We start from the raw sequence: 25440 nt of genomic DNA on the forward strand, positions 1-25440 counted from the left end.
CGCAGGGGGCAGCTCAGCCTACAGGTGTGGCAGCTGGCCCAAGTAATCTACCCTCTGTGCAGTCTTCCTCATACAATCAATGAATGTGTTGCACACAAGTTAGCTATAGAATAAAGGTGGTGACTGGTTGAGTTTCCCTGGATATCACAATGGTTTAAGACTCTTGGCAGGGCCTAAATACATGCCTTACTATACCCACGGGAGTAATTCATAAATTCAAAATGACTGAACTTAAAAACTGGATGGTAACAAACCACAAAACCTAATGATTATTCAAACGGGTTTGATATTCTGAACAAAAGGAACTCAACCATGCTTGTAGTCACTTCCCTCCCTTCCCACTGACTCAGCAGACATTTTAGGTTTCAGAGTGACACACAGTGACATTCCTGGAATCTTATTTTATAGATTTAAGACTCCAGAGGTGAGTTACAAAAAATATAGAAAGAATCTTTATGAAGAGTAAAAGATTAATCCTACTGAATTTGAATCTGAACCTGCCTGGGTAAAGCAGAGAGTGGGAATGCCAGTTCAGTCCCCTGCCACAGAAACTCTCCACACCCAAGCAGGACGTCATCATCACAATTCACTATCATTGGCTGAACAGATGCAAAATGCTGGACATTGTCACTAGCTCCTTGTGAATACAGCAGCCTTTACAGCTGTCAAAGACGCTTTCATAGTTGTCAACTAAACCACAAATGAACTAAAAACATACCCAGCTTATGTTGAGAATAGATTCTCACCTGAGACCATTTGAGTACACTACAGGATTTGTACATGCCATTAGAGTCAATTATATAGTTATTTTATGGTATAACACTTAATTTTGTTAAATCCTAGTTACTTAAAAAGTTGACTAATTTGTGCATTTCATGGCAATTAGTTCATTTCTGTCACTGTATTAAGGAGTTCAAGATCACAGACAATCCAATTAATCATTTTTCAAGGTATTTACAGAGGAATAACAATGAACTGGTAAGACACTGGGGTATTGGAGGTGAAGTTCACTGGAGTTATATCAATATCCTTGGGGTCAATGAGAGGCTTCAAGATAAAGTTCTGCAAAATCGTTGTCAGTAGCAAAAATAGCTTCGTCCGAGCCAGACCCTCTCCCACGCAACTCTGTTTCCCTGCAATGAAAAAGGAATATTGAAGAGATGCTGGAGATCTTTCTTTCCAGCATTTTACAGGCTGTTTCTATACATGGAGGATAATGGAAGTCACTTCAAGTTCAGGATGGTAGGAAAGCATTTGGGGCTTAAGAAGCCATTCAAAGATTGTTTTAAGGTCTGAGTTCCATATATTAAGCAATCTTTTTAAATCCAGTTTGGGGAGAGGGTTGGAAAGATTATGCACTTCCCAAGTTAGCTAATAGGTGTTAAGGGGGGAGTAATGTGGTTATTGAGTAACAAGTAAGGAGGGGCAGGCAGGATCATGAGTAGGTGGCTGAAGGAATAATTCATCATGAATTCATTGACACCAGACACCCACCAGAAAAGCATGAAGTTGCCAAGCAGAGCAAGAAAGGAGTATGTGTAGTGCGTCCGAAAAGTCACTTCAGACAGCTAGCGGGAAGTAACACGGCTTAAAGGCTGATAGATGTTATACCAGCGTGAGAGCTTCATGGACCACCTGAAAACACTCTGCAAACAGTGTGAGCCAGCAGAGTCGTCAAGGCAAAACTAGAAGACAGTCTGGGAGCTGAAACAAACATGGATACCTTTACCTATAGAAAAAGGCATGAAGAAGTCACTCTTCTTGAAGGCACCATTTTCATCCAAGAAATGCCCAGGGTTAAATTGCTCTGGCTTTGGAAATGCCTTGCTGTCATATAGGACTGATTTCAGGGCAGGGAATATCATGGTGCCCTAAATTAGCAAACACAGATAAACAGAGTTAAAGTGGACACTGTCCAAAGCAGAGAAACCTTCAAAGTTCAGAGCTGGACAGTGGGCCCCATATTGGTTTTTCTTTATTTCCTTGCAGCTCCTGAACTTCACGTTTTCAACCAGAAGAAGAAATATTAAAATTCCATGAGAAGAGCTAATCCCACTGAAGTCCACAGGGAAATCCTGAAATCTCTTCAGAGGGGTTGCTCCTATTTGATTACCATCCTGAATTCAACATCAACAAGTTTGGGGAGTTTGGCTAAGATCCAGAAGTTTCACTTGCACCTCTGAACTCGTGCTCTGAAGCATTTGAAGTTTCCTTGTCAAGATACTGTATTCATCACACCGACAGTTTCCCTGTAATTTGTAATGAAGCTAAAAGCCCCATGCAATTTTACAGTGCAACTCACAGTCAGCAACTCCGTCCCTGAGTATAGTGAGTTCTGGTCATTTTAACTCCTCAACAGGTTCAGAGTTTGGTGGAAATTAGAACTGGGTAAAATTGATCAGACAAATACAGTTTATACACCAGAAATGCAGTTTCAGCTGATCTGAAACTATTTGCAAATTTAGCCCAATTAGTTTTGGCTGGGAAAAAGTTATTCGCTTCAGGTTTCAGAGTAACAGCCATGTTAGCCTGTATTCGCGAAAAGAAAAGGAGTACTTGTGGCACCTTAGAGACTAACCAATTTATTTGAGCATAAGCTTTCGTGAGCTACAGCTCACTTCATTGGATGCATACTGTGGAAAGTGTAGAAGATCTTTTTATACACACAAAGCATGAAAAAATACCTCCCCCCCACCCCACTCTCCTGCTGGTAGTAGCTTATCTAAAGTGATCACTCTCCTTACAATGTGTATGATGATCAAGTTGGGCCATTTCCAGCACAAATCCAGGGTTTAACAAGAATGTCTGGGGGGGAGGAGGTAGGAATAAACAAGGGGAAATAGGTTACCTTGCATAATGTCTTAGCCACTCCCAGGCTCTATTCAAGCCTAAGTTAATGTATCCAATTTGCAAATTAATTCCAATTCAACAGTCTCTCGCTGGAGTCTGGTTTTGAAGTTTTTCTGTTGTAATATCGCAACTTTCATGTCTGTAATCGCGTGACCAGAGAGATTGAAGTGTTCTCCGACTGGTTTATGAATGTTAAAATTCTTTTACGTAGAGACTGTCCAGTTTGACCAATGTACATGGCGGAGGGGCATTGCTGGCACATGATGGCATATATCACATTGGTGGATGTGCAGGTGAACGAGCCTCTGATAGTGTGGCTGATGTTATTAGGCCCTGTGATGATGTCCCCTGAATAGCTATGTGGGCACAGTTGGCAACAGGCTTTGTTGCAAGGATAGGTTCCTGGGTTAGTGGTTCTGTTGTGTGGTATGTGGTTGCTGGTGAGTATTTGCTTCAGGTTGGGGGGCTGTCTGTAGGCAAGGACTGGCCTGTCTCCCAAGATTTGTGAGAGTGTTGGGTCATCCTTCAGGATAGATTGTAGAATGATCACTTTAGATAAGCTATTACCAGCAGGAGAGTGGGGTGGGGGGAGGTATTTTTTCATGCTTTGTGTGTATAAAAAGATCTTCTACACTTTCCACAGTATGCATCTGATGAAGTGAGCTGTAGCTCACGAAAGCTTATGTTCAAATAAATTGGTTAGTCTCTAAGGTGCCACAAGTCCTCCTTTTCTTTTCTTTATTTGCTTCAGAAAACACATATGAGTAGGGGTGTGTGTCTCCCTATAACTTTTAGGCCAGAGGCTAAGGTACTTGGGATGTGAGAGACTCATGTTTGAATCCCCAATTTGGAGCAGCAACTTTAACTCAGATCTCCCCCCTCCTCCCCCCACCACCACCCCCATCTAAAATGGGGATTCTAACCTCCAAGCTCTCAGATATTGCAGGATAGGCTCCTTTCAATCTCTCCTTATGAAGCTGTTCCACTTTTTATTAACATTTAAATATCCACTGAGCCAGCGAGAATGACTCTATAGCCTGGTGAGAAAGGCACTCACCCTGGTGGCAGGAGATGTGGATTCAAATCCCTCGTCAGAGTCAAGCAGAGGGAAAATTTCAATCCACATTTCTTACCTCCCAGGTTTTTGGCCTAATGAAAATAGGAACAGCTTCACCAGGAGGGCTTGAGAACAGAATAACCTAAATGCTGGTGATTAGGGCACTCAGCTGGTAAGGGGAAGACCTGCACTTGAGTTCCTGCTTCACTGAATATTTAAAGTATTGATACAAAACAGAATAGCTTCAGCGAGAGATATTGAGGACTCTCCCCAGCATAGTCTGTAGCTTGGTGCTTAGGATACTTACTGGGGAAATCTGAGTTCAAATCCTTGCTCCAGAGTGGGGGTGCAAATCTAGGTCTCCCACATCCAGGGAAAGTGCCCTATCCATTGGGCTAAAGCTTTAAAGAAGGGGGATAAAACCCACACCAAGATTTCTGAAGTAGACCAGATTTTTCCAACTTGCTGACAAATTGCAAATATTTTCAGAAGCTAAATGAATACTTTTTCCGGGTGTGTGTATTTTTTTTTTTTTTTTTTTGGGCAGTAAGGGGTGGGCGCTTGCTGCCTGAACTGAGTTCAGTAAACTAGGATCATCTGACTAACAATAAGAGCCTGACTCAATTTTACAGAAACCTCAGCTTTGAAGAGTGGTTTGTTTTGTGGCGTGTATTTATCTGTACCGGTTTGCATTCAATTCCAGTAATGGGCAAAGGTGTGGGGAGCTCTGATCCTTTTTAAACTTATTCATTCATTGCTCATTTGTGTGTGCCATTTTGTTTTCATCTGAACGAACAGTGTCAAGAAGTTTCCCCAGAAACACTCCCCTTTCCCCTCAAAAAAGAGGGGAATGATTGCACGCGTTGGTGTGGTACCAATATCTTAGCTGCACATCATTGCTAAAGTTATTCTCTATTCCATATCTTACTGCTACACAACTAGGCTCTCAAACCCTCTTTTGGATGGAAACCCTAACCTGCAGACTACCAAAGTCTTTTCAGCTGCATACAGAGGCTTGGAAAGTTTCAATATAATTGGTACATTCCTGGCAATTATTTAAAATTCCTACCACACAAAAACTGGCCAAACTATTTCCATTGTGAACAACTCAAAATTAAAGAGAGAAAAAGGAGGAAGAACTGGCCCTTTCACAGAAACACCGAGAACTGACCTTAGGGATAATGTATTGTCTAGTCACAGCATGTGGGGCACCAAGAGGGGTGAGAGAGATGAATCTTTGGATCTCATGGACCACAGCATCTGTATAGGGCATCTGGCTTCGATATGCCATGCAGGGTCTCCGGCTTCGGCCGATCACACAGTCAATCTCTACATGAACCTTCTCTGTCATGAAATTAATGAGGTTTAACACCAAGACTAAAGAACAGGATTTGCATAGATTTGCCCAACAGTCTGTTGCTCTGCCCGCAGAACACAAGTCTCAGCAGATGGACATTGGGAATATTAAAAAAAAGGTCAAATTTTGTGTTACAGAAACTACTGTACTTCACAGCTATGACAAAGGGCCAATAATATAATTACAGGGCAGTGATATTGTTCATACCTGGTTCTGTTACTAACTAGAGCACAATGTAAAGTTATCACCAGTGCATCTAAATATCTATTAAGCAAGAGAGTCCCAAAGCATCTCCCCCCCCCCCCCCCCCCCCCGTCAAGGCCATTTGCTAATCTGAAGTTGGAAGCCCACGAGGTGGGAATTAGCACTGGATACAGCTGGTTTTTTAGCACTGGCAGAGCTTTGATTTAAGGCCTTACATAATCCTGTCCTCTACAAGTCCATTAAATCCAAAGACAAAACAACTTTGCCTTCATTCAAGGGGAAGGGGCCTGTTTGACAGCCCTGGAATGTGAAAGCATCTGTTACCCACAGAACAGGCACAGCCTGGTCCGTGGCAGTGCAGGCTTTTCTTTTACTAACACTGCAGTTAAACACCCACGGCTGGCCATGTTTGCTGACTCAGGAAGAGGGAGGGTCCCAGAGCCTGGGCTCCAGCCCAAGCCAAAACATCTACACTACAGTTAAACAGCACCGTAGCCCAAGCCCTGTGAGCCAGACACAGTGGACTCGGGCCAGCCACAGATGTTTAATTGTAGCGTAGACATGCAGATACGCTTCCCTTATCAGAGAACCTGAACACTGATCTGGATTTGAGAGAGGAATTCAATCACAACAGCCCAGTCAGCTTTGGATCCTCTCCTCAGATTACTTGTCCCCATATTGGCATTGGCATGGGGACAAATAATGTCTATTGTACTGGTGCTTTTTTGGATGAGAACTTCTGCCTGCAGGGAACTGGAGTAAGAAAGTCCCCCAACACATCTTCAACTCACTTCACATGAACTCACAGTCACACAGGTCACTGCCAACCCAGGCCAGATGTGATCTGGTGATTTAAGGGGGGAGGCTCTGCTTCCATTTACTGATCTATAGAGCCATGCACTCCTCACATCTCACCAAGACTTAACATTGTGTGTGTGTTACCTTCTATTTCTGGGTATTTCATAAGAAGCAGGAGTCCATGTTTCAGGATGGCACTGGTTGTCCCTGTTCCAGCAAAGAATAAGCTTAATGTTCTTCTTAACAAGCTCTCAGTGGTAAATTCTGACTGGCTGTTCTGTTGCTCCTGCAAAAAAGTTTGGTACAGATGGCTGATAATTGATTGTAAAAGCATTGGATCTATTGTTACAAGCTAAAGAAGTCTCATTTTCTACCCAAAATGTGACCCACCTGGCATCGTTATACAAATCGTACAGAAATGGGCCATAGTACTGGAGATTACAGCAGCATTATTGCAGTGTTTTGGGCCATTTCTGTTCACTAAGTTGGTTTTAAATGAGGTGAGTAGGGCTTCCCCCTTTATATTATAATTTCCTTGTCACCCTTTAGGGGCTTCTGAAAAGCCACGTACTCTGTTGTTCCTTAACAAATAAATAGCACTGATATGTATAACCCACTCCACAGTAAAGGGGAAGGGCTGCAGCTATCACCTACCTGTTTTATTTTGATGAGGAAAGCATTGATGAAGTCTTGAGTGCCACTGGGCTCCAGAGAGACTCTGTGCATCTCCACTCTTTCCAGAACAAACTTTCTCAACTCCTCAAAGTGTTTAAAGATTCTCTGGTGAGGCCCAGGAATGTAATCCATGAGAGTTGGGGAAAAAATTGTACAGCTGTAAAGATTGAAAGAAAAATACATCTTGGTTTTCCTGGGCAGAGAAGCTTCCTTCATAGTATTTACTCAAATGACTTAACTACAGCAGCAGACTCTTCTGTGACACCTTATTTTCTAAATGGATTCTAAAGAACTTTGAAAACTTTACCAACCCACATTACCCAATGCATATATATTCCACACAAAAAGTGCAGTGACATTCAGTTACATTAGCTAAAAGACTCTCCATTATTTTCAAAATAAAACCATCCACAATAGACACATCCTGTTCTTGAAAAATCACACTGAAGTGCACTATCTTCACCCTTTTATTTTTATTAGCGAGTGGTAGCACATTATAGATTTTCAAAGGGAAATTTACTTTAGTTGTGCTGAGGTTGAATTTCAGAGACCCACATTCTCTGCCAATGTAACTCCATTGATTTCAAATGAGTTATGCCAGCAGACAGTTTGGCCCTTCATTTGGTACATTTAGTGAGGTTTTCTGGAAGGGGGCATGGAGGTGAGTGACTGTGAGCTGGAAGTGAAAAGGAGTTTATTTTGGAGGTGAGGAATATAATCACATTCACTATCATGCTGCTTATGTGATAAGGCATGTGACATGTGATTGGTGTGGATGTTAATATTTTAACTGGCAACTTCCTTGATTTTTACCGATAATGTTGATAGTGTATATCCTTAAGCAAATTTAATTCTGAGCTAATGATGTGTTTTGTGTGGGAATTTAAACTATACTTAGAAACAAGTTTGAGGCTGGGTTTGGTAGTAGCTACAGCCTAGCAAGAAGGAGACTATTATGGGAATCTGAAATAACACTTTTTTATGGAAAATTAATAGTTAAAGAAAAATCTCTGTCCTCTCCCCCAGTACAAAGGAGAAGAATGGAATAAACCCCTGAACATACCACTGTCCAGCGGGAGCGCTGGAGCTTGTTACTTTCCTCTATGAGATTTCTTAAAGTCACAAACTTCTTATCTTCGTAGTCAAACCGGTCCCCAAAGACGATGGCGCAGATGATGTTGGAGACGGCGTGGGTGAGGAAGAGGGTGGGGTCAAAGGGCCGCCCTGGAACAAAACAAAACTCAAAAAGAGCCAGTTTTAATTCAGTGTCTTCACCCTCAGCATCAGAGTCAGTGGCAGCACGAGGACATTGTGGATCTCCAACCACATGGCAAGAGTCAAAGTGGGGCTGACAGCAATATTCCCTGAGGAGGGTGGGTTAGGGCTGCCCCAATCCCCCCTCTTACCTCTCACATGCTAAATTAAACACGTGCCACTTTTTTTTCTTGGCAATCAGTTTTCACTCTGTCTGCTCTGCTGCTCTCTGCTGGGCACACTCTGGTCTGACCAGGGGCCATCAGTGCCTCTCTGGGTGACACATGCCTGTCTGTCTTGGGACCCATTTCACAGAAAGGATCCCAAACTGTTCACAACAGGATCCTGCTCAGAGGGCTCTGCCTGAGCCATTGCTTGTGTTGTTGTAGCATCATCACTAACTCCCAGAGCGCAGCAATCTCCCCTTGGCACTGCCAGCCCAGGCCGTGCAGCGTAAACGCACGATTGCTGTGCTAGGGAAGGAATAAAGGCTCCCAGCACAAGAGCAGAGGGGATGGGGCTGCTTTCTGCCCTCAGTGTCCACTAAGCAGGCCCCACAGCTCAGCTAACACAGCTGGGGAGGCTGAATTTCCCACTGGCTCACCAGTGACATCTTAGCTTCCATTTCAGGTTCTTCCTTCCTCAAAAGCACAAGGAACACACGGGGCTGGTAACTGACAGCTAACCTGGGGCTGCAGCATCAGAGGGACCAGCACAACATTCCTGGGAATTATGGGCAAGAGATCACCCCTCTGACTTGAGGCCACAGTGCTCATGGGGAACATCCAGAAGCAGCATTTTCTTCATGCACCAGACCCCTACTCGTGTCCCTCATCCGTCGATTCTCTTTGACTCATTCCCAACAGCAACAGCTGCCCTTGGTTCAGGTGCCCAAGTAGCAGCACTAATGTGATACCAGGGGTGGGGAAGGGGCTCAGTGCATTCTCTTCTCCCACTCACAATTCACCAGATGGGCAGAGCCAACTTCAGTTTAGCCCTTAGTGTTGCATTAAATATTGCAAAGAGGCAGGATGGTCTGTGGTTAAGGCAGTGGCCTGGGTCTCAGGAAATCTGGGAACAATTCCCAGCTCTGCTGCAGACATCCCAGGTGTGACCTCGAGCAAGTCACTTCATCTCTCTGTGTCTCAGCTTTCCATTTCTTAAATAAGGGAAACAATCCTGTAATTATTTGGGTTCCTCAGAGCTGGAGTACACCAAAGCCCCAAGGTACCAATAGTGCACCAGTCATACTATGATTCAGAGGCAAGTGCTTTAGGCCTTCAGCAGCTAGGCCTTGTAGGTGCTAGCCCTGGTGGGGGCCCAACAGCCACTCAGACCCACGGCTCAGGAAAAGGGAATGGAGTCAGGGCTGGCAGCAAAGGGTGCAGATACCCTAGTTACAGAGGTTTAAACAGTTACAGTTCCCAGTGAGGCCTAGAGGTTGTTGTTTGGCCCTGGGGCAGTCCAGGCAGGAGTCTGGGTCCTTCAGGGCTCGTGCCTGGCACACCCTCTCCAGCGCAGTCTCTGTTCAAGCCAATAGGAGCTTTCAGGTTTCCAGGCCAGGCTCCGTTAGTATCTCTCATTGGGCTCCTCTGCACTGGCTCCCTGCCCAGCTGCTGCTACTCCCCCATTGACTAGGGTTGTTGACTTTCTAATCACACAAAACCGAACATCCCTGTCCCAAGGCCCCACCCCTGCTGGCTCCAACCCTCTCCTTCTGTCGCTCATTCTTCCCTACCCTTACTCATTTTCACTGGGCTGGGGCAGGGGTGTGGGAGGGGAGTGAGGACTCCAGCTGGGGGTGCAGGCTCTGGGAATGAGGGGTTTGGGGTGCAGGAGGGTGGGGAGGATGTGGGAAGGGGTTCAGGGGTCCTGGCGGCACATAGTGCTAGTCCATGTGGCAGTCTTGGTGCCAGCAGGGTGCTCGGTGCTCTTCCTGTGGCCTCAGATTCTCCTGTATCACTGGATCCTTTTTGTTTTGCTCACTCATTGGCTCGCCTCAGCCCAGACTACAGAATTCCCTCCCTGGTACTGTTACAGGTTCACCTCCCACTGTTGGTGATTCTCTTTGTTGTTCATTTCAGTTCCTTCTGATAAAGCCACACCTGGCTATGCCATATGATGGTTTGCCGCCAATCAATGAGACACATGCTAGTGTTCGCCCTGGCCTGGTCCTCTCCAGTGCTCTGGGAGTCAACCTCTCAGCTGACTGTGGCTTTCTCAATCATTGCTTCGGCTCTGCTGTGGCAAGTTGATCATATCTTCATTTCAGTAAGGACCCAAGTAGGTTTTAGCCTGTTGTAATGTAGCACAAAACTGTTTCCACTAAAGACAATGGATTGTATCCAAAATACCTTTGATGCCTGGCTGACCACCCTGTATGAGCCCCTGTACTTTTGCTGCAACTTAGCACTCAAACTCCTTTTCCTTCTGTGGACCCAAACCCGTTCACCCTCCTGGTATATCTGAGCAGTCCCCTTTAAATCTTAGGGCTCCTTCTGTCTCTAGGTGGCCCTGATGAGGCTTTATTGCTTGGACAGCAGTGCTGAGGATGCCTGTCAAGTGCTAGGTACTCTGTGGGGTTAGTATACTCATCTGTCATGGCTACCCCATCCAGCAATTCTGCTAGGAGGGTGGCCACATGCCCAAACATCACATTATATGGTGTGTAGCCCAGGGACAACTGCACCTTCGTCCTGTAAGTCATCATGACCCAGAGAAAGAAACCTGTCCCAGTTCTGTTGACTGGCATCTACAACAGAGCTGCAAACGTACAGTTCAGATGCTCCACCTGGCAGAGACCTGGGTGTGGCTCGTCATGCCTACTGCTCAGAGCAGGAGTTAGTAGCCAGGATTAGGAGACTAGGAGTCCAGGGTCCAACCCAGAGGTCGGGAGCCAGGTTACGTGGAATGAGGCAAGGCAGGAGCTATCACAACCGTGGGCAAATGCTTTGAGCAGCCACCAACGTGTTGCTGCAGAGGGGCTTGAGAGCTAGGCCGCTGACTCTTCCCACTGGGGAGGTGGTGTAGCTAATCAGGCAGCCTAGCACAGGCCAGCTGCCCTCGCTAGGTTGCCCAGAGACTGACTCTGCTTTAGCCCCTGATTCCTGACACCAACAGCCCATCTGTCCGTGGGTGGTAAGGTGTAGTACAGGTCTTATTTATCTCAAGGAGGTCACGCACCCCTCAGGCTAAGCACGATTCAAAATTTCCGCCATTGGTCAGTATGCAAGGAGTGAGGTTAGTGGATCAGGCAGTGGATGAGCCTCTGCCCACTCAGAGAAGTAGCCTGCTCTCACAAAGGCATACTGACTGACTCTCCCAGAATAACCATAGCTACCATTTCCAGAGCGTGGCTGGTCTGTCATAGGTGCTCTGGGTGTAGGATGATCGGTCTTATGAGCCCCACAGGTATAACAAGACATCCATGGTCCCTAAGTGACCTGCACCATCCAGGCCAGTAGCATCAACTTCAAACCATTTGGCTAAGCTTCTCCATCCCCAAATGTCCCTGAAAGGGGGTCAGCACCCGCCTCTCATGAGTGCCCCCTTTTCTCTGGCTAATATGCCTGCGATCACAATCTTTTTTCAGGGCAGCACCCTCCTCTCGCAGGCGGCCCCCTTTGCTTGGTTTGTTGGGTGTGAGCCTGCTTTTGTTCTTATCTCAGGGTGGCACCCACCTCTCATAACCGCCCTCCTTGCAAGCACTGTCCAGGCTCAGTATCCTGGACAGAGCATCAGCATTCATGTACTGTTACCCTGGACAGTGCCTCATCTGGTACTGGAACTGAGCCAGCTGTTCCAGCCACCAGCACAATTGTCCTTGGGAACCATGGAAATTATAAAGCCCCCGGAGGGAACCATGATCTGTTCTTCACAGGAATTCTTTCCACAGCAGGAAGTGGCAAACATATTTTGTGAAGGTCACCACTGTCAGCAGCTCTGCATTAGCCATGGAGTAGGTCTGCTCTGCTTTGTTCAGCATCCTGCTGATGTTTGCAATTACTCTTTCCTTGTCTCCCTATGGTTGAGTCAAGACAGCACCAATACCAACTTCATTGCCATCTGTGTCTAGAATGGATGGTAGCTGGGGATCTCAGTAGGCCCATATTGTTACAGACATGACCCTCCACTTTTGTTCTAGAAAGGTTTCTTGGCAGGACTAGTCCACTCAAACATCCACCTCATCTCTGCCAACTTGAGCAGTGGCTGTGCAATTGTGGCAAAACAAATAATGACTCTCCAGTAGTATGAAACCAGGCCAATGAAATGCTGCTCCTCAGTGAGAGGACTTGGCACTGACCAGGACTGGGTGGATTCACCACCAACATCCCTTGAGATCATATGCCCCAGGTAATTTACTTTGTCACAGAAAAAAATTGCATTTTGCTGAATTCACATTTAAGTTGGCTTGGCGTAGCCTCTCCAGCACAGCTCCCAACTTCTGCGGGTGCTTCTCAAATGACCTCCCAGTGATGATGTCATGAAAATACACCGGGCAAGAGGTTTCCTGTATGTCTGCCAGGATGGCATCCATATAGTCCCCTGCTTAGCAGATCCATTACACTTCCTTCCTCCACTTTTTATTTTTCATGTCTATTTCAAATGTATGCTGCTTGCAGTACAGAACAGTCCTTCCTATCTGTTAGTATAGCATACACACAATAAAGCCCCAATCTTGGGATCTGTACTCACTACTGGAATATAAATAGTAATAATTAGTGGGTCACTTATAAAGCACTGTCCATTTACACAGTGGTTCCCAATCACTCCTGTGGGAGCCCATCATTATAGAATGTAGGTGCCAAATTTGTATCAGACGTGTAGCAGAGATGAAAATGAGAATAAGCAAACTCTAGGCCTGGGTGTCTCATTAACACAGCAGACTGAAGATAAATGGATCCACTCTAACCTGGTTCACTGTCTTAGCTTCTGAAAACTCTAGACAAACATTTTCCCATTTGCTCACTAGCCATAGATCAGTGGGTAGAAAACATGGGGAACAACAGCCAGAAAAGGTCATCTTTAGATCTTTGGCCACATACTTTTGTATTGTGCAGCTAAAGGCTTTAGTTAGAAAAGGTTTGAACCAAACAGTTAATATCATGAAAAACAGAAAGACTTTAACTGACTCTTTAATTCTAATTTCCAACAGACATAAAGTTGATCCTCACCGTGAGTGTTTTGAGCCTTTCCACCAGGAAATGGGCTTCCTCCAGGATTCGCTCTTCAGTGCTCTTATTCCCCATCCCAAAATTCTTCAAGGTGGTGAGGGTAAATTGGCGTAGCCACTTCCACGGCACCCCATTGTTGAAAGGAATACCTGAAAAAGGGAAGAGAATGGGAAAGAAAGGAGGGAGGGGCCAGACTTTCAAACCCATCCAAACATTGTTTATTCAAAGTTTCAGAGGAACATAAGATTGGAAGGGACCTTCCGGGTCACTGAGTCCAGTCCCCTGCTATAGCAGTCAACGCTGTCATACAATCCTGTTCATAAACTTTTGAGTTTATGACCTTGAACTCAAATTTTATTTGTATCTGTGTTCTGCTTGGGAGACTGTTACACAGTCATCACTTCCTATTTTATCTGCTTGATATGTTTATTAACCACAATATTCTACATATTAAACTCATTGCAGTTTCAGAGCAGTTATGAGGAAGAAAAATAATTCAATTCATTACTGTCATGAGGTGCAGCTGGGCCCCTCTAGCTTCTGCTCCTGCTCTGCAGACAAACCAGCCAGAGACCTCTGCATTGGTGTAATCACGGGTGCTCTTTATTTACAGGTTATTTTCCCACCACCTTGTAGCTACAAACAGCTTCAGTCTTGCAGCCAGCAGCAATGAGCTCCTACTCCCTCTATTCTCTGGCTCCTCCCTTTCCTTCTCCCCTTGGCTTCCTTCCTGCCAGCCTTTATGTAGCCCCTAGCTAATGAGGCCGGCAGCTGTTCCCCATTTACCACTCAGGCCTGGGCTTACTCAGCCAGTTCCAATTCCCCTTTCTTGATTGGAGTGGGTATGACAGAGGCCTGGCTCAGAGTTTCTTAGCCAATACCCTGTCACAATTAACATGTCCAATACCTGTAGTTTGTTCTCTAACAGAGCGTGGCCCATCACAGTAATGACATTTCTTCCAGTCACAGTAATTAGAGCAATGTATGTGTATCGGTACAAACTAAAAATATGAAGTAAACTGGGAAACACATTAGTTTGCCAAATTTTAACGATTTGGGCTAAAATTTTTCTCTCTGTGTCTCAGGTTGAACGTTTTTTGAATATTTCAGCCGAAGTCTTCAGCCATTTCCACGAACAAGGTTAGGGGAAAATATGTTGTTCTGCCTATGTTAAAAAATGCTGGGACCTTTTTTTTGAGAAACTCTAGCACTCCCATTTGTCAGAGGTGGGATTTGAAATTTGGCTAGGGGCTGGCCTTTGCGTCAATGTGTGACTTTGCCATCCCCATGAAAATCTACCCAAATGTCACTAAGTTATAAGCCCTTGACAAATCGCATTTCACACATTGTCAGTAGAGACTTAGAGTTTAGTGGCTAAAGTCTCCAAAGATACTATCATCACTGGACATACACCAGCACCACTCAGCTCCTAGTGCTGGTCCACATATAAAGATGACAACCTACTACTGTTATCGGTTACTCCATTAGCTCAAGTGGCAGAGGTCTGTGCAGTGAATCTAAAGGTTCCAGCCCTGCTGGTGACCCATGTAGGTGTCAATATGATGCCACATGATGGAATTTTTGTTTTTTCAGTTTGCTATTTTAAAAACCTAGGGAATTACACACCAAAAACTATTTAAAAAAACATTAAGGTTTGCACATACTCAGTAGAGACCTTAGGATTTAGTGCAGGGGAGGGCAAACTAGGGCCCGCAGGCTGGATCTGGCCTGTCAAGGCTTTCAGTCCGGTCCACAGGACTGCCAGCCCCATGTCACTGCAGGGCTAAGGCAGAGTCCCTGCCTGCCCTAGCCCCTCACCGATCCTGGAAGCAGCCGGCACCATGTCCCTGCGGCCCCTGGGAGAGGGTGTGGCAGAGGGCTCCGTGCGCTGCCCTCATCTGCAGGCACTGCCTCCTGCAGCTCCCATTGGCCGGGAATGGGGAACCATGGCCAATTGGAGCTTCAGGGGTGGTACCCGTAGGCAAGGGCAACACGTGGCAGAGCTGCCTGCCCCACCCCACCCCACCCCAGGAGCCACTGCTGGACATGTTGACCACTTCCGGGAGCGGCACAGGGCCAGGGCAGGCAGGGAGACTGCCGGAGCCCGCACCCTGAACCCTTCCTGCACCCCTCACCACAACCCCCTGCCCTGAGCACCCTTACCCTCTACCTTGAGTCCCCTCCTGCACTCCGCACCCCTTCCTGCACCCCAACCCCCTGTCCCTGCCCTACATTCATGGCCCTGCATACAATTTCCCCACCCAGATGTGGCCCTCGGGCCAAAAAGTTTGCCCACCCCTGGATTAGTGGCTAAAATAACAGAACATTCTGTCCTCTCAGCTCCTAGTGTTGAGCATTCTATGCATGTACCATGTTCACAGAGCAACTGAGCATGCTCTATTCCAGGACTAGAGGGGAAAGCCAGACTGTCCCTCTAATTGCAGCTGGGAGTGGGGGGGTCAAGGAGACTGGGACTAAGAGCTGGGGGAGGGAGAGGAGTCTGGGTCTGAATGGGTCAGAAGACTGGGACAGGGAGCTGGGAAACAGGGGGTATTGGGACCCAGTTGGCAGGGATGGAAGGAGAACTCACTCAGATCAGATGAGGAACGGGGGCATGAGTGGGTGCTATGCAAGGAGACTGGGACCGTGAATCAGTGCAAGGGGGAAAAGGGAAGATGGGCAACCTATCTGACAAGGAGCGAGGGTGCAGGGGGAGAACTGGGACTGGCTTGGCAAAGAAACTGGGACAAGAGCCGGTGAAGGGGGAGACTAGGAGAAGGAAACTGGATGGGATGGGAATGACGAGAAGCCAGAGTGGGAAATTGGGACTGACTAGACAAGAAGATGGGCTCTGGGGGTAGGGAGAATGAGACGAGTTAGAATGAGGGCAGTGGGGAGCCTGGGCCTTGGACAGGGAGCCCAGAGGGGAGAAACTGGGCAAGGAGACTGGGGCTGGGATGAGAAATATGAATAAGGAAGGCAAGGAGAATGGGACTGGGAAGAGGAGGTAGGGGTGGGACAAGAAAGGACTGGGGACAGGGATATAGATTGGAGAGGACAGGGCAAAAGTAGTCAAGCTTGGGGGGAACAGGCAGAAGGGTCTGTAACTACTAGAAAACACTCCCCTTAGAGACTGGAATGGAACCTGACATTCCTGAGACTCACCGCTTGTCTACTGTCAACAAATATCTGTGAAACCTACTGGCAAAGTCTATATCTCATCTCCATCTACCACTGTTCCATACAGAAAACACTATTGCTATCAGTTCCTCCATTAGTTCAAGGGGCAGAGGTCTGTACCAGGCAGCTAAAGATTCCAACCTTGTTGATGAACCATGCGGGAGTCAATATGAGGCCAGATGATGGAATTTTTGCTTTTTGAAAATGCTAGGAAATTACACACAAAAAACTACTTTAAAGCAACATTAACATTGCAAAGTCAAGCACTCAAAAGTTAGGAAATGCCAGAATTAAGATTGTGGGGACAACCCTATCCTGTGCCTTTATGATGCAGTCATGAAATCTATGAGACACACATTATTTTTTCTACAGGGTGCCCTGTCTCATTGCAGAGCAGAGGATGAACCTGATTTGTCAATGAATCGGGGTACCATAGTGGAGGAGTCTGGTGTCTGTGCCTTATTTGTTGCGGAAGCTGGGAGAAGTGCCATGAATGAGGAAGAGAACTGCAGGAAGAGAAAGGATGGTCTCATGAACATGCAGTAGAATGCTGCCCCAGAGAACTGGATACTACCCTTCTACCTGCCACCGCATTCCTATGTAATGCTACTAGACAGGTCTCTTCAACCAAATTTTTTTCAGGTAGTCACTATCCGTGTGTTCCTCATTTTCCGGGTGACCAGCTTGAGCCCCTGGAGTGCTGAGCACCCCCACAGCTACTCAAGTCAATGGGAGCTGTGCTTTGGACATCCATAAAGCTGACCCCTCTGAAAAAATCAGGTCATAGAAGGCTAGGGTTGGAAGGGACCTCAAGAGGTCATCTGGTCCAATCTCCTGCTTGAAGCAGGACCAATCCCCAATTTTTGCCCCAGCTCCCTTAATGACCCCCTCAAGGATTGAGCTCACAACCCTGGGTTTAGCAGGCCAATGCTCAAACCACTAAGCTATCCCTCCCCCCTTTAAACAGACCAGTCCTGGGCATCTCAAAATGGGACACCCAAAATGAGTGGACATTTTTTTAACTTTAATCTCTCTGCCTCAGTTCCCGAGCTGTAAAATGGGGATGATAATACCCCCTCATCTCCCAGGGGTGTCGTGAAGATACATTAATAAATATTTGTGAATCTCTCATGTGCTACAGTGATTAACTCCATAAAAAAAAGCCCATGAGGAAGTTAATAATTCTGCCACAAGACATCAGATTTAAAGTCACACAGGTCACCTTAATTTTGCATTTCCTTACATTCAAGGACTTGACTTTGCGGCCTGCTTTCTTTTAACATAGTTTTTAATGTGTAATAAAGTAACTACACGAGCAGGTTTTTTCTCAGGCATTGTAACTGTAATGCACGAATGAAACAAACCACTTTCCGAAAGAGGACATCTTGGTGTTCCCTTAGTTATTACTCCCTCACTGCCAAAGAATCTCAAAAAACTGAGAGCCCCACGTTGTAGCCCAGTGGGTTAGGTTGCCTTTCTTATATTCACTGCTACTGTAGCCCAGTGGGCTAGCTTGCCTTTATTATATTTACTGCTTTGCATTATATTCTGCTTCGCATTCTATTCAGCAGTAATGCTAGAAATCTACAGGCCTAGATCCTGTAAGACATTAGCTTCAGCAAGTTAACATAAGGCTTGAGGCCTATGAACTTTGAACGGATAAACTTTGGACAGATAAAGGGCACAACAGAAAACCCCAAGTATTTGGGGAGCTGAAAATAGAGTTTAAAGGGAAGCTCTGACCTCAGGTAAATATTTCAACCACAGAAGTGTCCTGGTAATGAACTGACTTACATAACAGGTACACGAGATACATCTTAGGCTAGCCTGCTTGCTTGCCTGCCTATATATCTTTTCTTATTTTCTTATGGGTTTGATTATTTGTTTTATTATAATAGATTTATAGGTCTATATTAGAGTATACTTTGGCTGTAACACAAGGGACCTGCAGGCCACATCCTGTATGTTGAGCTAAGGCAAAGTTAGCATACAGACGTTTGGGACCTTTCACCTTGATAGACTGTGATGAGCTAAAGCATAAGCTCCATGTATGGCTGTGACCTTTAACTTAGAGGATGTGTTAAAGCAGATTGGCATAGGGGCTTTCCTAAATTCAGACCCTTTTAAACGTAAACAGGTACACCACAACTTGGAACTTGGAAAGAACCGAAATAACCAGTTAGGACAAAAATAATAAATGTGATACCTAATCACAAGAGGCCGTGGTAACGAATGGAAGTATAGGATAATAAGTTGAGATCACTGATAAACCAACCTATACGAAAAAGACACTCCAACATTAGTAAGGTGAGGAAATACAAATTAGGAAAAGGGGAGAAATCCCCTACTGAATATACGTCAAACATAGCGGCATTAGCATAACACATTATAAAAGTGGCATCCCAGCCTAGGAGCAGTAGGAGAGAGAGATGTAGTCCTTAGGAGGTGCCAGAATGATGGCCACTGGTGATGATGAGGGAGGTGATGAGGAAGATGATGGCTAACATTTCAGATTATTCTGCAGGGGATGGTGTGAGTATAGGGGTGTGCAGATGTACATTCTGTAGTATCTCTATCTACCTTACTGAGCTGGGGTGTTTGTGACAGTACTAACTGTATTAATAAACTATATTTGTAAATATAAAAGAGTTCCTAGAGTGTGAGTGTTGCAACTGTGCACATCAGGGTTCCCAACTGTATAATAATTTTAATAATTCTGGGCCTGATCTTGGGGGGAAGAACCTGGCAACCCTCAAAGTGATAACTGGGAATTCTTAAGTAATCTATATAGTGAATACATAATCTAAAGATCAGGCAACAAAGTGAAACAATAATAAAAACAATCCTCCACCGCTCCTGGGATGTACCTAGTCTAGTGAGGACAGGCAGCGGCACAGCTACAACGGCGCAAGTGGTGCAGTCACCAGGGCCCAGGAGTATATGGGGGCCCAACCGGATGGAGCAGTGCTCCAGCATGGCACCTGGAGCATGGGGTCGGATGGAGGAGCAGCCGGGCCAGCTCTGAGTGGCACTGCGACTGGGCACTCAGGTTTGGACTGGCTGCCCTTTGTCATGACAAAGGAGTAGCCAGCCCAAACCTGAGTGGTGCTGCAACCCTGTGCACCAAGTCTCAACCCCACTCATCACTCCAGTTGGATTCAGGCCACGTGAGTGTGGGGTGGGAGATGGGCACCCCTGGGCAGCCAGGATTGGGAGGAGCAGCCCTAGCCTCGGATGGCAGTGGAACGCTGAACTGCGGGGGCACCGGTGAGTGGCCAGGAAGGTTTCGGGGCAGTAGGTGAAGGGCTGGAGGGCCAGTTGTTGAGGTGCTATAGGGTGAGTGGGGAGCGTCCGTGAGCTGCAGGGTAAGGGATTAAGGGCAAGTGGGGTGAGATGTGAGGGATGTGGGGGGAAATAGGGGATTTTGGGGGTGATGAGGTGAGTTGTAGGCTGGGATGTTAAGTGGGCAGTGAGGGAAGTTGGGTGCTATGGCCAGTTATTGGAAAAAGGGCATCCGAATCTATTCTTGGACCAGGACCCTCTGGGGCCTTGTTACACCACTAAGCAGGGAAAGAAGGGGATAGGAATTCATGATTTGTTCTGACCCTCTTGGCCTGTCCAGCTCTGGTCTCCTGGCTGTATTCTGGCCCTTCTTTTGTGCAATGGCCTAGTTACTGCCTCTCACTCACCTTTAATGAGATGTTATGACCCATTCATGTCAGGGAGCTAGCAGAGTAACAGGGAAGGGAACCAATCTTTGCTACTGTTCTAAATCAAACTCCAGCTGCTTCCCCTTTTGTCTCCTCAGTGGTGTTCTCCACATACAGCGAACATCGGCTCTATATGCTGAAGTTACTGGAAATTTACCTTTTTCAAATACTGGCATACGTCCTCTTTCACTGAACTCATCCCCTTGATCAACGAATGCTTCCCTCACAACCTCATGTCCATAGAGCACCACAACCCGCTCTGAGCCCAAATATATCGTGAAAATCGGGCCTTACTTTGCACTGAGCTGTCAAAGTTAACACACAAAGCCAGCACGTTTTAACATAAATCCACTTAATTAAAAATAAGAATGTAAGAGCTCATATGCGGCTAAGATAATACTAGTCAGAGTTTACTATTCTGACTTGGGAATTGCCTGACTTTTGCTTCAATTTCTAATCTTGATGTTCTGTTAACACTGTGTTTTTCCTAGAGAGATAGAGTGAGTGTGAAAGAAGGGTCATTCTATCTGTGTTAGATAATTATCTCATACTGCTGGTAGTTGCGGGTCCTTTCTTTTGTGAGCTCTAGCAATTTGCATTATTTAACTAATGACAATTCAGTTCTACTCTGAAAAATGATTGTGTACAAATGACACTTCTAATGCCACAGAACTCCTGCCTCCATTTATTCATAGTAACATCGGCTGACTTTATAATGACAAGACAGTTTTTCCTTATTCCTGTCAGCCCTGCAAAACCAGAGAGAGAGAGAGAGATTCTGGTTCCCCTTTTACATTATCAATAGACTTACTGCCTAATTTCCAATCCCTTACACCTGTGCAAATCAACCACAAAGGAGTTACATATCATAGAATCATGGAATATCAGGGTTGGAAGGGATCTCAGGAGGTCATCTAGTCCAACTCCCTGCTCAAAGCAGGACCAATCCCCAACTAAATCATCCCATATCTGTAACTCTTTAGGGTAGGATTCAATGAGAATGAGGTTGAACAGATGTAACTGGGGGCAGAGTTTCTCCTGTTTAACTTTTATTATTTGCGATGGTGAGCGAGAAGGAAAGAAATCAACGTGGCCGTCAGATCCCAGGCTGTGGATTGCCTTTCGCACGTGAGACGATGGTATTTGAGATTATAATTATAGTGAAACAATAGCATGGAGCAGAACGAGGCTATTTTTTCAAAGCTGACCTGCAGCTGACACCTTACCGTCCCCTGTGAAGCAGGCAAATATTATAACAACAATTTTACAGATGGGGAAATTGAGGCAGAGAGCGCTTAGGTGACTTACTTGGATGCACACATGGGCTACATCTGCACTTGGGGCCAGGGGTTTGATTCCCAACTCGAGCAGACCTACTCATGCCAGCTCTCATTGAGCTAGCTCACTAAGAACAGTAGCCTAGCCATAGTAGCACTGCGAGTGGCACGGGCTAGCTGCCCCGCATACATACCCAAGAGGTAGAAGTAGATTTATGCTTCGGGTGGCTAGCCCATGCTTCCACAGCTATTACTATTTTTAGCACACTAGCTTGATGGCTAGTCCATCCATGTGACTAATGTGACTAACTTATCCATGTGGATAAGTCCATCCATGTGAGCTGGGAATCAGACCCCTAGCTCCAAGTGTAGATGGAGCTGGAGTCTGTTGCAGGGGTAGGAATAAAAACCAGGTCTGACTGCTGTTTCTCGACAGAACCCACTACTAGACCACTCCCCCAACAGTGTGATTGTCTATACAGATTGTAGTGAAGCTGGGGAGGTATATTCTGGATTACCTGTGACTAAGACACCTATATTAAAAGGCATATGTTAACATGAACAGTTTATATCTATCATTCAAGATTGATTGTTTTTGTGGGAAAAAAAATTAAGACTGAACTTTGAGGAGCTAAGTGACATGGGATTGCCACTGTGTAAACGCCAGACATTTCACAGAGTTCTGCTTGAGCTAGGCTCTACTTAACCTCCACCTACAACCAAACAATGGATGAGAAACAAGCATTTTTACCTCATGGACTGATCGGGGCAAGTTCTTTGTATTCAGCTGCAGCGCGTTTCCTATGATGGGAAAAGCAACAGGGCCAGGCGGCAGCTTCCCACTTCCAGACATCTTTTTTCCATGCTGAAAGGAAAAGAAGGCAAGAGATGCACATTGCCAGGAAAATAGTTGTTTCTCCCAGAGGCTCTATTATAGAGTGTAGCAATTATTCTGGGTTCTAGCAGGGAGTTGACTGGTATTTCAGAATCCACACTTTATATATTGTACAGTGAAACAGAGCATGCAAGCAATAGCCGATCTCAATTTCTCTTGGTAAACTAGATTAGTCACTGTCCAGCAAAAGATACCTAATATCAAAATAGGAATTATCTCCTTTGAAACTTTATTTGTATAGCATGTGTGTTTGCACGTCAAGTCTTTGTTCCCCAGGTATTTGTCCAAAGAGGACAAAAGTTAATCATAAAGTGAATCTCTCTAAAGCTGTCCAGACTTCCATGGACTTCTCTAGTTTTGATAAATATTGCATGGAGGCATGCTGTTAGCTGAAATATTACATACTTATACTGTCAAAAAACTTGGTTAACACATAGTTAAGGTTGTCCCAAAGTATACTGTTGTAGGATATGTAATATTTAGAATGTATATTTTAGATGTCAGAACATATCAAAAGATGCCAACTTGTCTGGCAATTAAAGAGAACAGCCAGGTGAAAAGCTGAGCTAGCAACTTCATCATGTGGCCACCCGCATCAGAAGTTTGATCAGGAAAACAACCGAGTTAGCAAACTAATCATAGTGTTAGGCAGAAAGATGATTACCCAATATAAAAGAATAGCTTTGTAAAATGTATGTAAAGCAAACACCTGAAAATGGGGATGCACTTGCATTTAACCCTATGTTATGCCCTATTTCATGGACTGATCACTCACTGAAGCAGCAAATAAATGACATACTTTCTTCAGCTCAAGAGCCGGTCTGTGAACCTGTATGGGCTGGATAGTGGGGAAAAGAACCAGTGAACAATTGTGTCCTTCTAGCACACTGAGTTCAGCGAAACTCAAACTTCTCAAAAACCTGACACTGAAGTGTATTTTAAATGCAAACTTGTGAAAACCAGGTAATTTAGAGTTAAGGTATCACCCACAAAATCATAACTGCCTCCCTGGGGCTGGGAATCATCTATATTCGCTCCAGCTGCAGTCACTGAGGTTGGGGCTAACTGTATGGAATGGTGGAAGGGTTAGCTGGAGCAGCTGGCCAGAGCTGTGATTGTGATATGAAATGAATGGAGGGGGGGGGGCATGCAAGCCCCTCAAAGCAAAACAGTGCGTGTGTCCACCTTGAGAGAGCCAGTATGCCTCACATTAGCACTGCCTTGTGTAGACTGTGGCCATGTCTACACTACAAAGTTTTGCCAATGCGCGTTACATTGGTGTACAGCTGCCGGAGTTAGTACGTTGATTGTGTGTGTGCGTACTTGGCTCCCTGTGTCAGCTCCGCACGTACCAGCCAAGAGTGCTTGTGCCAATGCATGGGGTGATGAGCTATGGGTAGATCTCCCACTAAGCAACCCACCACTGTTCAGCGCACTGTTGTTTGGGTAGTTTTGGCAATGCATGGCGGGGCATAAACAAGTCCTATACAGGTGACGGGGCTCAAGGCGACAACATCCCATAATGCTGTGTGCTCCATCCCATAATATCATCTCTATCCCTATGATTTTCATGCCTACTTTCGCTTTCCCACAAACCTGTGTGGGACTGGTTGCTGTTCGCCATCTCTGACAGAAGCACGGAGCCTGCACAGTTCTACACGAGTGTCATGAGTGTTGCAAGCACAGGACTCATAATGCTCCGGTATTTGCAGAGCCGCGTGAAGTACTGCGGGGAAGATGATGATTTTCTGGGAGGCAGTTTGCGGTGAGACATAGGGAGAATTAATTCACGGTGATTGTTGGTGTTCATGGAGCAGCTGCAGATGGTGGCACACCACTTCTGGGCCCAAGCGATGAACGCTGGCTGGTGGGATTGCATGGCAGTGCAGGTTTGGGATGACAAGCAGTGGCGGCAGAACTTTCAGATGCACAAGGCCACATTCCTGGATCTAGAGTAACAGCCGTGTTAGTCTGTCTTTGCAAAAAGAAAAGGAGGACTTGTGGCACCTTAGAGACTAACCAATTTATCTGAGCATGAGCTTTCGTGAGCTACAGCTCACTTCATCCGATGAAGTGAGCTGTAGCTCACGAAAGCTCATGCTCAGATAAATTGGTTAGTCTCTAAGATGCCACAAGTACTCCTTTTCTTATTCCTGGATCTGTGTGCCGAGCTCGTCCCAGCAATCCAACATGGGGACAACAAACTGAAAGCCATAGACAGTGGAGAAGAGAGTGGAAACTTGCAACACTGAACTGCTACCAGTCAGTGGGAAGTCATTTTGGAGTGGGGAAATTCACTGTGGGGGCCGTTGTCATGCAAGAGTGCACGGCCATTAATCGTCTCCTGCTACGCAGGACTGTGACTCTCAGCAATGTGCAGGACATAGGGGATGGCTTTGCAGCTATTGGGTTCCTGAACTGCAGTGGAGCAATAGATGGCATGCATATCCCTATTTTGGCCCCAGACACCTTGCCACAGAGTACATCAACAGAAAGGGCTACTTTTCTATGGTTATGCAAGTGCTGGTGGATCACCGGGAATACTTCACTGACATCTGTGTTGGCTAGTCAGGGAAGGTGCTTGACGCTCGCATCTTTAAGAACACAGGACTGTTTAGAAAGCTACAAGGAGGGACATTCTGTCCTGACCCGCCTATTTCCATTGGCGAGGTTGAAATGCCAATAATGATGCTGGGAGATCCAGTCTATCCCTTACTTCCCTGGTTCATGAAGCCATACACTGGCCACCGAGAGACCCTCAACGACAGGCTCAGTGGGTGCAGAATGACAGCTGAATGTGTATTTGGTAAATTGAAAAAATATCCCAATGGTTATAGCTGCCTGTTGGGTCCTGCATAACATCTCTGAAGCAAAGGGGGAAAACTTGCCTCAGGGTGGAGGTGGAGCAGCTGCCTGCTGAGTTTCAACAGCGGGACACAAGGGGAATTAGAGGATCTCAACGCAGAGTAACAAGGGTTAGGGAGACTTTGGAGGGGCACTTTAACAGCG

The 25440-nt window shown here is 45.9% G+C and overlaps 1 pseudogene across 1 annotated transcript; it reads right to left on the bottom strand.

The window, feature by feature from the left end:
* Nucleotides 1-927: 927 nt before the first annotated feature.
* LOC140915177 (cytochrome P450 2H2-like) lies at nt 928-24055 on the bottom strand (annotated as a pseudogene). Its single transcript, XR_013636115.1, has 10 exons — nt 24010-24055; nt 22288-22464; nt 20417-20564; nt 13370-13533; nt 8005-8165; nt 6921-7098; nt 6411-6552; nt 5079-5251; nt 1730-1871; nt 928-1133 (listed from the first exon to the last, which is right to left on the bottom strand). The product of XR_013636115.1 is annotated as a cytochrome P450 2H2-like (transcript).
* Between the last annotated feature and the right edge of the window lie 1385 nt (nt 24056-25440).

Source organism: Lepidochelys kempii, chromosome 7, assembly GCF_965140285.1.
Source record: "Lepidochelys kempii isolate rLepKem1 chromosome 7, rLepKem1.hap1, whole genome shotgun sequence".
NCBI lineage: Eukaryota > Metazoa > Chordata > Testudines > Cheloniidae > Lepidochelys > Lepidochelys kempii.